The sequence below is a fragment of the Stigmatopora nigra genome, unplaced genomic scaffold (assembly GCF_051989575.1).
Source record: "Stigmatopora nigra isolate UIUO_SnigA unplaced genomic scaffold, RoL_Snig_1.1 HiC_scaffold_25, whole genome shotgun sequence".
NCBI lineage: Eukaryota > Metazoa > Chordata > Actinopteri > Syngnathiformes > Syngnathidae > Stigmatopora > Stigmatopora nigra.
In genome coordinates, this window is record NW_027551604.1 from 1,606,298 (window position 1) to 1,621,658 (window position 15,361).

General features: G+C 35.0%; 1 protein-coding gene across 1 annotated transcript in view; it reads right to left on the reverse strand.

Annotated features, from left to right (window-relative positions):
* plxnb2b (plexin b2b) overlaps positions 1-13,273 on the reverse strand; it is a 212,354-nt gene extending 199,081 nt beyond the window's left edge. Inside the window, exon 1 of the mRNA XM_077711073.1 lies at positions 12,632-13,273. The gene's annotated coding sequence lies outside the window, so the exon portion shown is untranslated. The remainder of the gene's footprint in view (positions 1-12,631) is intronic.
* Between the last annotated feature and the right edge of the window lie 2,088 nt (positions 13,274-15,361).

The window sequence follows — 15,361 nt, forward strand, 5'->3', positions numbered from 1 at the left end:
ATACATGTGTATATGAAATGTATGTGTATACATGTGTATATGAATATGTATACATGTGTATATGAATATGTATATATGTGTATATGTCTATGTATATGTATTTATACATATGTGTATATGTATGTGTATATGTACAGATGCGTATATGTATATATGTATACATGTGTATATGTATATGTATTAATGTATGTGTATATATGTATACTTGTGTGTATATATATATAGGTATTTATATACATATGCATATGTATACATGTATACATATGTATATATGTGTATACGTATGTGGATACGTATGTGTATAGGTATGTATATGGGTATATGTATGTGTATATGTGTATGTATGTGTATATGGGGGTATACGTATGTGTATAGGTACGTATATGGGTATATGTATGTGTGTATGTATATGTATGTGTATGTGTGTATATGTATGTGTATATGTATATGTATGTATATATGTGTGCATGTATATGTATGTATTTATTTATTTATGACCTATTTATTTACATCTAAAATATCTTTTACTGTGTCTGTATTCTCACCCCCTTGCTACTATGACAATGAAATTTCCCAAATATGCAATGAATAAAGTTATCTAATCAAATAAAAATCTATTCTCAACAAAGCCCATCATAACTACCTTGAAAATACCTAAATTAGATAGTAAATAATTTCATTTCCATCGTAAAATGTCTTTAAAATGCAACTCTATTTTGTGATCCCCACATTTCAACTTACTATTCTCCGACTCATTCCCATTCAGACTTTTTCACAACTCCATTGCAAGATTTCATCCTGATCCCCAATTCCTCTTCAATCCCAAAAGCTCCAAAAAAAACACAAACTACTCCAACAACCCCATTTCCCATTACCCCACTTACACACAACAACAAAAAAACACAACTTTAACCCAAATTGTAAAAGTACTATCCCTCGAAAGAACTTTTACAATGTTTACACATTCTATCACCTCCACTCCGCCATCATAAAACATCAACCACTTAAAAATGCACCCAAACTAAAATAAAAATAAGATGTAAACGCGATTCCCCCATTTTATTCGGAATACGTAGCGTCGAGGGACACATCTGGCGAATACGCCAAGCAGCACAAGTGTTTTTTAAAAGGAGCCATCTGTTAGAAAAATGGTTGCATAGTGCCACATTCTACCAGTGAAGGACTCCCGTGATCCATGTGGTGCTTTATCACCCCTATAAAAGTTTCACATGAGCAAGGCTTATCTCCGTGTGGCTTCTACCCGGTAACTTTTATTTTTTTTTACGTTTTTTTTTTTTTTTTGCTCCCGCAGGTTGCCCTGACCTTCATCCAGCTGCTTACTAAAGCTCCGACTCCTCATGCATCTGTCACACACAACCGTCTCGCTTGGTACTTGATAATTAATCGCCCAGTAGGCCCGGAGAGAGGGATAGGGGGGGGAGCAGGGGTTGGGGAACCCGCGGGGGGGGGGGGACACTCCACGGCAACTATCCTATTAACATAAACCAGCTGGTTGTCATATTAGCTGTAAAGTAGAGGTGATAATTAAAAATGATCTGTGCCAGAGTAAATTGGTCAGTTTGGGGATTAAATAGGGGGGAAAAGAAGGATAAGAATGAAAAATGAATGGGAAGTGGTGGAGCCTTGGTGGGAGAAAATGAGAGTATAAAATTGGATTTCCCATTGAGATCAATTAGATTTGGATTCACTTCGATCAAGAGTCGAAATCAGGGGTGGAGAATTGATGGCTCGGGAGTCGTGTGTGGCTCTTTTGATGGGTGCACGTGGGTCTCCGGTAACCAGGAAGGTAAAACACGGAACCCAATAAGTGCCTCGCCGACCATGACTCTCGCCCAACCATGACTCTCGCCCAACCATGACTCTCGCCCAACCATGACTCTCGCCCAACCATGACTCTCGCCCAACCATGACTCTCGCCCAACCATGACTCTCGCCCAACCATGACTCTCGCCCAACCATGACTCCCGCCCACCATGACTCCCGCCCACCATGACTCCCACCCACCATGACTCCCACCCACCATGACTCCCGCCCACCATGACTCTCGCCCCACCATGACTCTCGCCCAACCATGACTCTCGCCCCACCATGACTCTCGCCCCACCATGACTCTCGCCCCACCATGACTCTCGCCCCACCATGACTCCCGCCCACCATGACTCCCGCCCACCATGACTCCCGCCCACCATGACTCTCGCCCACCATGACTCTCGCCCACCATGACTCCCGCCCACCATGACTCCCGCCCACCATGACTCCCGCCCACCATGACTCCCGCCCACCATGACTCCCGCCCAACCATGACTCTCGCCCAACCATGACTCTCGTCCCACCATGACTCTCGCCCACCATGACTCCCGCCCACCATGACTCCCGCCCACCATGACTCCCGCCCACCATGACTCCCGCCCACCATGACTCCCGCCCACCATGACTCCCGCCCACCATGACTCCCGCCCACCATGACTCCCGCCCACCATGACTCTCGACCACCATGACTCTCGCTAACTATAACTCTAGTGCCGTTATATGACCAATGGTTGATTGATTTGATAAGTGACAGCACATATTAATGAAAATATTCATATTCATGTTAATAAACATATATATGTAAATATGTAAGATTGTAGCTACCGGCTAATTTCCATCTTTAGTCCCTTGTGTAGGTACAAGATAAACAATAAAACACAGTAGACACACACACACTCAAGTAGCACAGTTTTAGACAGGGTTTCGATGGCAATTTTGTTGATATATCAGCCAGGCTTTAAGATGATTGGCCAAGAGGTTTAGAGACAGGATATGACATATGTTAATTGGCATTGAGTTCCAGGTATATGCTTCCAGACGACAGAAATGTCAGCGTCAAAACAGTCTCCTTCGTTTATTTCCTTAGTTGAAATGCTTATCCATCAGCGTGTGCCTGGTAAAATTCAATTCCTTGACCTGCTAAAAGCACATTTCTTTTCCACTTTGATGAAAATGGGCCAACATTATAGCGCACTCATGCGAAAACGCTTTGCGGCCGTTGTGGACAACCTTTTAGAAACAAAGAGCTAATTCCCACACCGCTATTATTGTGAAACATAACCACGTTTCTTTTCAGTCATTAATTTTCTTAACCGCTTTATCCTCATTAAGCTCGCAAAGGGTGCTGAAGCCTATCCCAGCTGACATCAGGCCAGACGCAAGGGACACCCTGAATCTAAAGCCGGCCAATAACAGAGCACAATGAGACAAACAACCAATCACTCTTAACTAGGGCAATTTAGTGTGCTAAATTAGCTTAGCATGCATGTTTTTGGGATGTGGGAGGAATTCGGTGTACCCGGAGGAAACCCACGCAGTTTTAAGGCGACCCTACAAACTCTACACTAGATGTACCGACCTGGATTTGAACACAGAACCACAGAACAGTGAGACCAACGCGCCAACCACTCATCCACTGTGCCATAAATAGCAAATTTCTTCATTAAATGCTAAGAATGATAATATTTTAGCATATTTTAGCGCCATTGGTGGCCAAAGATACCCAATCCGTTTGGATTGGCTTACACTAGCAGAGTTTGAAAATGATAGGTCACCGACAGCCATCAATGCCATCCATTGATTTATTTACTTCTTTTTTACTTATATATTTAATTATGTATTTCTTTTTTTTATTTACTCTTTTTTTCAAATTACTTATATAATTTATGTATTTATATATTTATTTCCTTTTTTCAATTGACTTATATTTTTAATTATGTACTTATTTATTTGTTTGTTTTTGTTCCCTTATTTATTTATTTACTTTTTTTTATTTTTTTTATTTCTTTATTTATTATTTACTTTTTTATTTTTTGATTTACTTATTTTTTTTAATTTACATATTGATTTTATTATGTATTTATTTATTTCCTTTTTTTATTTACTTATATATTTATTTATGTATATATTTATTCATTAACTTACTTATTACCCATCTATTTCTATCTAAAATTTATTTTACTGTGTCTGTATTCTCACCCTCTTGCTACTGTAACAATGAATTTTCCCAAAATACACGATAAATAAAGTTATCCATGTATATGGAGTTGAAAATTGGGAATCAGGAGGTGTCTTATACGATATATATATATATATATATATATATATATATATATATATATATATATATATATATATATATATATATATATATATATATATATATATATATATATATATATATATATATATATATATATATATATATATATATATATATATATATATATATATATATATTTATTTTTATATATTTATGGCCTCCAACGATCCTATTGAAAATAACCATTAATCAAAAACCAGCATCAAAAAGCTTGGAAACAATTGCCATTAATGCTAATTAGCTTGTAGCTCAGTCAGCTTGAAGGCATTATAACAACATAACGTCACATCCAACACACACATGAGACATTAACATAGTAATGAAACCTTGACTCATCCTCAATATCCAAGTCTCAGATCAGTGGGGGTGTCGGAGCCCTTTCTACATCAAACTATAGATCTAGCGTTAAGTGATAAAGTCTTTGGAAGGTTTTGATGGCAATCTCCGCCTAATTGGTGTATCAAAGTACATGAAATATTCCATTTTTTTGCGAGTATACACAGTCGACTTCACCTCGGCCCACCCGGTGTCATTCCTGCTGTTGGAAAAGCGTGAAAATTTGCTAGCGTTACCACGAGCAGGTGGGCTAGACTTGCCTTAAGAAAGCAGATAGCATGTCAGCGCCTTCTGTTCGGTTGCCATGAGACCAGACGTCTCGTTGTACCTCCAACGTTATACCGTCAATGTAAAACTAAGTTGTCGGAGGGGGGTTTGGATCGTGATTTAACTCTCTAAGCATATTCTCGATGCACTGTATGATAGATATAAACTCTCTATTAAACATTATCTCTATGAAATTTGCAAGGAGACGCTGCATTTTCTCGCATATAAGCCGTGTTTGTCGCTAAAAAAAATGACTGAATCGAGGGTACGGCTTATATGCGCATAAATTAGACAAAATGCCATAACGCAAGACTGTGCGGCCTATATGGTCATTTAAAAAAATAAATATTTATTTTTATTATTTTTTTACTTCTTTTTTAAAATACTAATACATTTAATTATGTATTACTTATTTATTTACTTATGTATTTAATTATGTATTAATTTATTTATTTACTTATTTTTTCAATTTACTTATATATTTAATTATGTATGTATTCATTAATTTACTTCTATTTTATTTACTTATATATTTATGTATTTATTTATTGAATTTATTTTTATTTACTTGTATATTTATTAATGTATTTATATATTTATTTACTTTTTTAATTTACGTTTTTAATCTACTTGTACATTTCATTGTGTATATATTTATTTACTGTTTTTATTTACTTATGTATTTATTTATTTATTTACTTATTATTTTAATGTACTTATATATTTAATGATGCATTTATTCATTAATTTACTTCTATTTTATTTACTTATATATTTATTTATGTGTGTATTTATTGATTTACTTTTTTTCAAATTTACTTATATTTATTTATGTATTTATATATTTATTTTCTTTATTTAATACATATATATTTAATTATTTATTTATTTACTTTTTTATTTACTTATTTATTTATTTATTTGCTTTTTAAAATGTACTAATAGATGTAATTATGCATTTATTTATTTCCTTTTTTTTAATTTACATATATATTTAATTATGTATATATTTATTTATTAACTTACTTATTACTTATGTATTTATATCTTAAACCCTACTGTGACAATGAAATTTCCCAAATACGGGATGAATAAAGTTATCCATGTATATAGTGGTGAAAATTGGAAATCAGGAGGCGTCTTATACTATATATATATTTATTTTTTCATTTTTAAGTAGACATAATCCCATCACAGGGAATGCCGATGCTTTCCCTGACACCGCTAAGTGTAAAAATGAACCCTAGTTTATCACATATCCACATTCTTGAGCCTTTCCACTAGGGATTCACATCCTTGAACACATTTCTTGGAAAATAATCAAAATAGAGCAAGTAACACGGAGAAACGTGGCATGGAAATCCGTTAAAAAAAAAACCTAGCTCGACGGCTTGGGGGTGAAAGAGGAGTTTTTATTTAAAAAAAATGTCTAACCCTGCCATAAAGATGATTGTGTTTGGAAGCCTGCAGACGGAGTGGTTTAAAGCGCACTAAAAAAGCCTTGCTTTCACGGCTGGCTGCTTCACGGGCAGCTTGGACAACAAAAACCCATTTTGGTTTAGACAAAAAATGTTTTTTTGGGGGACTAGACACCAAAACCTGAAAGGCAATTCTATTAGAATTAGTTTAAACGTAATTACTGAAAAACTATTGATGTACGGTTCAATTTAAATGTCGAAATCTTTCAATTTTCGGAATTTTTAACAGAAAATATTGGGCCTTTTTTTTTAAATGGCACATATTCAAATTGTCATAATGCAAGTGGACAATTTGGTAAAAAAAATAGAAAAAAATATTAGTTTATACGCAAGTACTGAAATAATTGGAATAAATGGAATTTTTAAACAAAAAAATAGGCCATTTTTTTTAAATGGCACAAATTCAAATTTTCATAATGCAAAGTGGACAATTTGGTCAAAAAAATTGAAAAAATATTAGTTTATACGCAAGTACTGAAATAACAATTGACACACGTTTCAATTTAAAAGTCAAAATCTTTCAATTTTTAGGAATTTTTGACAAAAAAATATCAGGCCAAATAAAAGAAATGAAGAAAATTCAAATTGCCATAACGCAAAGTGGACAAATTGGTTAAAAAAAATAGAAAAAAATATTAGTTTAAACGTAATTACTGAAATAACAATTGACATATGTTTCAATTTAAATGTCGAAATCTTTCAATTTTTTTGGAATATTTAACAAAAAACATCAGGCCACATAAAAAAAAATTGGCAAAAATTCAAGTTGTCATAACGCAAAGTGGACTATTTGGTAGAAAAAAAAAATAGAAATAAATAAAAAATAGCAGCCCACGAACCAACCCGACTCTAATTTATGCGCGTATAAGCCGTACCCTCGTTTCAGTCATTTTTTTGGGTGACAAATGTGGGAAAATGCGGTATTCCAGACTATTTTGGGATGTAGTCAAATTGCATTTGACCGGATGAGAAGGAAACCGAGTACTCTACTCTTAAGCCCTTCGATGTTCTTTTTAGTTTTCCTTATTGACGTTGTCACTTTTACTTTGAAAGGAAAAGCCCCGCCGTAATCCGGGCAATCCCAGCCCGCAAATAGGAAAAAAATGTCATAAAACAAGCGTGTGCGTGATTAGGGCTTGTGCAATCGGTTCATGGCAAGTAGCTCACTTAGAATTACACCATAATCTCCCCACTCACAGCAAAAACAGGCAAACAGAATGTGACCTAAATCATCATCATCATCATCATTGGATTGGATAACTTTATTCATCCTGTGTTCGGGAAATTTCTTTGTCACCGTAGCAAGAGGGTGAGAATACAGACACCGTAAAATACAATTTAGACATAAATAGATAGATAATAAGTAAGTACATAAATAAAAATGAATATATATATATATATATATATATATATATATATATATATATATATATATATATATATATATATATATATATATATATATATATATATTATAAATAAATAGGTATGTTGCTGAAATATATATAGATGTTCATAGATGTGTATATATGTGTATATGTGTATATGTGTATATATGTATGTATATGTGTATATATATGTGTATATATGTATGTATATATGTTTATATATGTGTATATATATGTATGTATAAATGTGTTTATATGTATGTATAAATGTGTATATATGTATGTATATGTGTGTATACGTGTATATGTGTGTATATGTGTGTATATGTGTGTATATGTGTGTATATGTGTATATATGTGTATATATGTGAATGTATGTGTATGTATGTGTATATATGTGTATATATGTGTATATATGTGTATATATGTGTATATATGTGTCTATGTATACGTGTATACGTGTATACGTGTATACGTGTATACGTGTATACGTGTATACGTGTATACGTGTATACGTGTATACGTGTATACGTGTATACGTGTATACGTATATACGTATATGTATATATGTATATGTGTGTATATGTGTGTATATGTGTATGTATATGTGTATATATGTGTATATATGTGTATCTATGTGTATCTATGTGTATCTATGTGTATCTATGTGTATCTATGTGTATCTATGTGTATCTACGTGTATCTACGTGTATACATGTGTATACATGTGTATACATGTGTATACATGTGTAAACATGTGGATACATGTGTATATATGTGTGTATGTGTGTATATATATATAAACATACATACATATACACATACAGACATACACACACATATACACACATACACACACATATACATACATATATACACATATAAGCACATATATACATACATACACATATACAAGCACACATAGATGTCCATGCATCATATCAACATAAACCTTTCTTGTGGACTTAATAAGTAACCATCCATAAAAGGGGCGTGGCCTGTCTAAAAAGCTATATGCAATCCTCTCAAATTGCATAGACGGATGCGTGAAGGGCGTTTTGGACTTGGCATCAAATGACTGTCGGACTGAGTGAGGAATCTGGGGAATGGAGATTTAGCCCTGATTGGAGATTGGCTGCTCTTTTCACGTCTACGGATTAGCCCACGATGATACGACGGCGACGTCATGCCGAGATGGAGTCCTGATCATATCTGATTCTAACCCGCATCCACCATCTTTGTCCTTGGATTGGACTACACAATCCTCCTCCCCCAAATTTGTCCTCTGCGACCTCCTTCCAAACTTTCTTCTTCTCTTATCGGAGTTCGTCGTTTCAGGGCGGCATTGTTTGCACTTCACACGAATAACCCTTGACACCCTTTCCACTCAGCACTTTAGCACCCCCTCCTCCATTCTCTCAAGATAAAAGATACAGTTGGACAGGCCTCTGAGGTGTGATTGTGATAAAGATGATATTTACGACCTTTTTAAGAATGAATGGCATTTGCTATTGGCTTTTTTAGTGCATAATACACGTAGTACACAATGTAGGAATTAGGTTGTTATTAATATTCGGTGAAATGTGTCATGAGTTAGCGTATTTTCTCGCATATAGGCCGTATTTGTAACTCATAAAAATGATTACTGGATCCAGGGTATGGCTTATATGCGCAAAAATTAGACTATTTTAGGTATAATATTTAGATTTTTTTTATAAATGGAATAAAAGAACTGGATTAAAAGCCTTGAATATTCAATTTTTTTTTGATCTAGAACAAGGTTTATTTTAGCTTTTTTTATATATATTTTTAGATTTTAAAAAATGATTTTTGAACTAAAAACTGAAAAAAATGGATTAAAAAATTACAATTCTGGATTAAAAGAACTGGATTAAAAGCCCTGAATATTCCATTTTTTATAGATCTAAAACAATGTTTATTTTAGATTTTTTTAAATATATTTTTAGATTTTACAAAACTATTTTTGAACTAAAAACAGAAAAAAATGAATTAAAAAATGACAAATATTGATTTAAAAGGGGGAAAATCAGGAATTTTAATATACATATATACTCTACATCTTATATATAATCTTCATTTGAATTTGATCCTAAAACAGAAAATCACCACTCATGATTAACTTTCCCGGACCGCACAAAATGATGCCGCGGGCCAAATTCGGCCCCCGAGCCACCACTTTGACACCTGTACCCTATTTTGTCCCATATTCTCGATTTTCTGTTGACATTAATGTTAACAAATTATCATTTAGCGTTACATCGAACCACCAAATTTCATTTATAAAAACGTTAGCTTTTCCGCAAAAAAAACAGTCATGCAAATATCTATGCTAGCTTCATCATTATTATAAATTTGCTTAAAAATCTATTTCAGAGCCCTTATACACCCCAAAAACAAAGAAAAATCTCCCACTTTTAGTATTTCTTTGCAAAATCTCAAGCCACCTTTTCCCAGTGAAGCGAATTTAAAAAAAATAGAATAAAAAAAAAAACATTTATCATGCCTCTCCCCTTCTACTGATAAGATGTCTCTATTTATTCAGAGTAGACCAGATAAAACCTGAATGAAGCATTTGTTGCGTTGACAGTATTGTAGAAAAGCGTGCGCCTAGCTTGTGTGTGTGTGTCCATTTGAGCAGATGGCCTCGACTGGGAGAGCATCCTTACTCCGGCACCCCCCCCCCCCCCCTCCAGCTAGCAACAGCAGCCGTCTTTCCTGCTTCCAAACGCCCCCGACTGTGTTAATCCATCCCTCTGCGAGACTGTTTGTATAATGTTATTTAAAGGGAAATAATCCCCGGGAAATAGGGGAGGGGCCGGGGGGTCCCGTGTACAGTATAGTTCATTGCTCAGGGGGGGGGGGGGGGGGGGGGTGAATGAAGGGACGATTTAGAGAGACAAGAGGGTGGAACAGAGGTCCGTTTTGAGAGGAGGGGGGGGGGGGGTGGAGACGCTCGCGGAAGGAGCCGGGCGGGAAAAAAAATGTTGAATAACACTTGTGTTGGCTTGATCTACGCAGAAGACGAAGAAAACTAATGCGGAAACCCTGTTAGCCGGCAAGATCTGAAAGTGTCTGGGCATGTTACTTCCAGAATGCCATGCATTCCGGATTAGGAGATATAGTCAGGAAGTATAGTTAGTTAGGATGTGCGCGCTATGAGCCGGCAAATGTTTTTTTTCACAGTGATTACACTTAATTTATGGCAAATTATTTGGTGAAATTGGGGAATTCATGCTGTTTGTCTTGTATCTTCGGAGTTATTGATTAGTGGTGACCAGTTAAGGGTGTATAAAAGTTATCCTTTCAAAGTTAGATGATGAAAAAATGAAGTAGTTGTACTTTATAATTGATTTTTTGTGAATTTTAATGAGTTATAAGTATGCTTATTAAGCTAAAAGTTGCAAGAACAACTATTTTCTCGCATATAAGCCGTATTTGTAACTAAAAAAAAATGACTGAATCAAGGGTATGGCTTATATGCACACAAGAAATGCTATACTATTTTTCACCAGTAGATGTCAACAACGTAACATTTACTGTTTTTTAGTTATTTTCAGTTTTGCAGTATGAAAACTAGCATTCCTGGATGAATGACTAACTTCTTTATGATATTGACAATAATAATGTACTTTTGATTCATACAGTATCTCATAAATACCACGTTTGATGATTTTTCTTAAGATTTTCACATTCTAAGTAACACATTTGTACTCCCTATTAAAACCATGAATATGCAGGTAAAAAAATGTGAATCAGGGGGCGGCTTATACGCGAGAAATAGTAAAATTCAACGATTTTAAGGCAATTTTAAGGGTACGGCTTATACGCGAGTAAATACTTCATATGTTGGGTACTTAACCAAAACAGACGGTGGTAGTAATCCATGAATCTAGGACACACATCAACATGCAACAAGTCCACACGAATTAATCAAGCAAATGCTAACTAAAGTCACGATATCAACTAACAGAATCAAAAAACTGCTGTAATTACAATAAACACAACTTCTTAACAATATTTTTTGCCATATTTCCAATCAAGGAAAGACTCCCAATACACAAAACACAAAACTGTGAAAAAAACGAACTGAACTTTCATTGTTTTTATGAAATATGAGTTTTCAAGTCATAGAAAAAAAATGTGAATAACATTTTAGGTATAAACTACAACAGATAAGCAATAAAATATCACAAGTACTAATGGAATGAGGGGAAAACTATAATTTGTTCGAAAAAAAACTGCCCAAAAGTATTGAAACCTACCTCAGCTGACCTCAAACCAAAGGCTACTACTTTTTATTTAATCACACAGATATAATCAACATAGCATTGTGCAAGAGTGAAACAGTGACTAATTAATACCTAAAGTATTTCCCTACTTCAGGGTTAGACCGAGTTTTAGGCATCAAACCTGCAAATGTACTTCATTGCCATTCATTTTTGTGATAATCAGTTACCAGATATGTACTCATGTAGTTTTACCCTACAAAATAAGGTCTTCCCTAAACTTTAATGGGATTATTTTCCAAAAAAGACTCAACATATGATATTTCTTAATCTGTACCAGCAAAAACAGGAACAAACCACAACAAAACCAGCAAAATTCTGCTGGATTTGACTTCAGTAGCTGGTTTTGCCGGCTCAAAAACCAACACATGTTGGATTTCTTAACAAGACTTACTGTGAACAAAGTTGACTTGCACAAAAACTGCAAATTTTTTTAAAGATCTGCCCCCAAATATGTAAAATACTTGATTCATGTTATAATCTAAGATTTCCTAACTGCACGGTTATCCCTATTATTGCATTTTAAACCATTTTTATACACATGTCACATGACCTCAAGTACAAAGCAATCCTTGTGTTAACAGAATAACAACAGCAAAACATATAAACAGCAAAATACAAACTTTCTTATGCAATATAATTGCAACAAATTGTGAAAAAAATGCTAAATTTCTCCAAAAATAAATAAATAAGTAAACTTACCTCTCAGAGTAGAACTGAAGACCTTCTAGTGCTTTCCAAACAATTCAAAGAGTCCAAATTTGATGCGGATCCTCAGTAGTTTTGCCTTTTTTTTTAAATATCACTTTACATATTTCTTCCCGATGTGTGCTTCTCCAAGAAAGGCACTAATTCCTGCTCAAAAGCTCCCGGCTAGGCATAGAAAAATGTCAGCAACACGGAAAGAGGACGAAGAAACGGGGGAAAAATGGAGGAAAAAGTCGGTAAAAACCAAGGTTCCTTCCTTCCTTCCTACTACGCCCAGATCACGTGTTCAAGTCCAGGTGTGCTAACTAACACACGCACCTGTTTGAGCTTCGTACTCGTCCGCGGAGATCCGCTAGAGGGGGTTGGGCGAGGGGGGAGAGCGGCCAGACGCGGGGTGGTAAGCCGACTCTTGGTGCCTGGCGGGCGGCTAAGTCAAGTAGCAAGCGCCGCTGTCGTCGTCGTCGGGAGCTCCGGTTGTCGCCACCACCGATGATCCGAGCCGAGTCACGGCAAACCGACAGCCGGAAAAGAGACGAGGCGGACGGGATGGAGGAGAAGTAGCGATCGGGAGGGGGAGAAAGTCGACTGGGAGTTCGGCTCGACTCTTTTTGACTCGCTGGAATGTTTTCCGCGGGTGGTGGGAGAGAGAAGAGGGGAAGAGCGAGAAGTCCAACCAGCGACGAGTCCATGAAAAGGGGGCGGTCCCTACGTGGACGAATGACATACGTACTACTGTAACAGTGGTGCCGTGACTTACGAGTTTCGTTCCTTCCGGGGGGCTAGCACGTCACGTAAAATGGTGAAATGACATAAGAGGGGTGCCTTGACTTACGAGCTTTTATTCTGATAGCGTCTGTTAAACTCATTGGAAGCAGAAGTGTCTCAAATTAACCTTCCTTATGAAAATTAATGAGAATTATGCATGAATATTTTATGCTCTCTGGAAGATAACATGTTTAATATCGTTTTTGAAAATGGGTTGCCAGACTCTGGACTACTTAAAGTTAATTTAGTAGATACAGCCCTATAAAGACTATAATTTCCTTAACATTGATATTTTGGATGCAAGTGTGGACATTATAACCCAAAATTGAATATTATTACTCATTTTTATTCATGGATAAATACAATCAAATGGACTAAATGTTGATAAATGTTATAATTATACAAATAAAAACTGAAATACACAATATTTTACCCAATAACACATCAGGGTTTTTTTAATTAAAAGTATTTAATTCATTGGCTGCCAATAACAATATATATAATATATATAAATATAAATAAATAAATATATATATATATATATATATATATATATATATATATATATATATATATATATATATATATATATATATATATATATATATATATATATATATATATATATATATATATATATATATATATATATATATATATATATATATATATATATATATATATATATAAAATTTTATATATAATGGAACACAATACACACAATTATTACTTTCTTATGTAACCTTCAAATCAGAGTAAAAAGAGGTGACACATCTGGTACACCGCACTCTTATTTTGGAAAACACAAGAAAATATATACTGTATTAGTGTTACTGTCAGCTATATTACAGAATGCATTGTTACATCTTTACCTGTAGGCTGAGCTTTAAGTCAATTGAATATATCATGTCAAATAATATCGCATCCATTTATAAATGAGTTTCTATATTTATTCGAATTTTAACCTGACTCAAAACCATCACCTGTTGACATTAGTAATGCTTTGTAAATTTTCATTACGGATAGCTAACCATAATTTCCATTGGGATCCGTTAAATACCACAAGCTCTATCATCTGGCAACCTTTTCGAATTCGTTTTAATGTGCGCATTTGAAATGTGAGTCAAGAATAAAGCCACGAATGAATTTCATACTTTATGACCTTGAGTGTATTATTATCATATATTGCAGACTTTTTTTTTTGGCACGATGAGTTTGCGGCTTCTACCGGGACTCCGTGTGGCAGGGTGTCACTTCTTTGAGTGATTTATAGGCATGCAAATGAGGTTGCCAGTTGAGGGAGACACTCAATGTCTGCCCTGGGTGGACCAAGCACAAAGCTGGCAGAGAGAGGGTCACATGGCGAGATGGGGGGGTGGAGGGCGTGGCCTTCACAGGTCTTCACGGTGACTGATGAGCTCCGGGAAAATGTAGGCCAAGCCAGATAAGTGTCAGATGGGTGGCCACCTCCAGAAGTCCCAAATCACAAAGGCCATGGGTTTTTTTTGACGGGTCCTTGTGTGTGTTGGTCTGAAGAGCAATTAGGCTAATCGTGTTCGGAAGCTTGCTAACGAAGGAGAAAAGTTGAGGTTCACATCCAGGTGGGAAAACTGTAGTGTGTCAAAAAGGTGGCCCGCGGGCTAAATTTGGGCCGTTGAATTATTTTGTGCGGCCCGGGAAAGTGAATGATGAGTGCTGACTTTCTGTTTTTGGATTAAATTAAAATGATGAGTATAGATGTATATTAAATTTTCTGATTTTTTTTCCTCTTTTAAATCAATAATTGTCATTTTTTTAGTCATTTTTGGGTGTTTTTAGTTCAAAAATAATTTTGTAAAATCTAAAGAAATATATTAAAAAAGATAAAATAAACATTATTTTAGATATTCAGGGCTTTTAATTCAGTTATTTTAATCCCTTTATATAAAAAAATGTTTTTGGATCAAATTAAAATGAAGA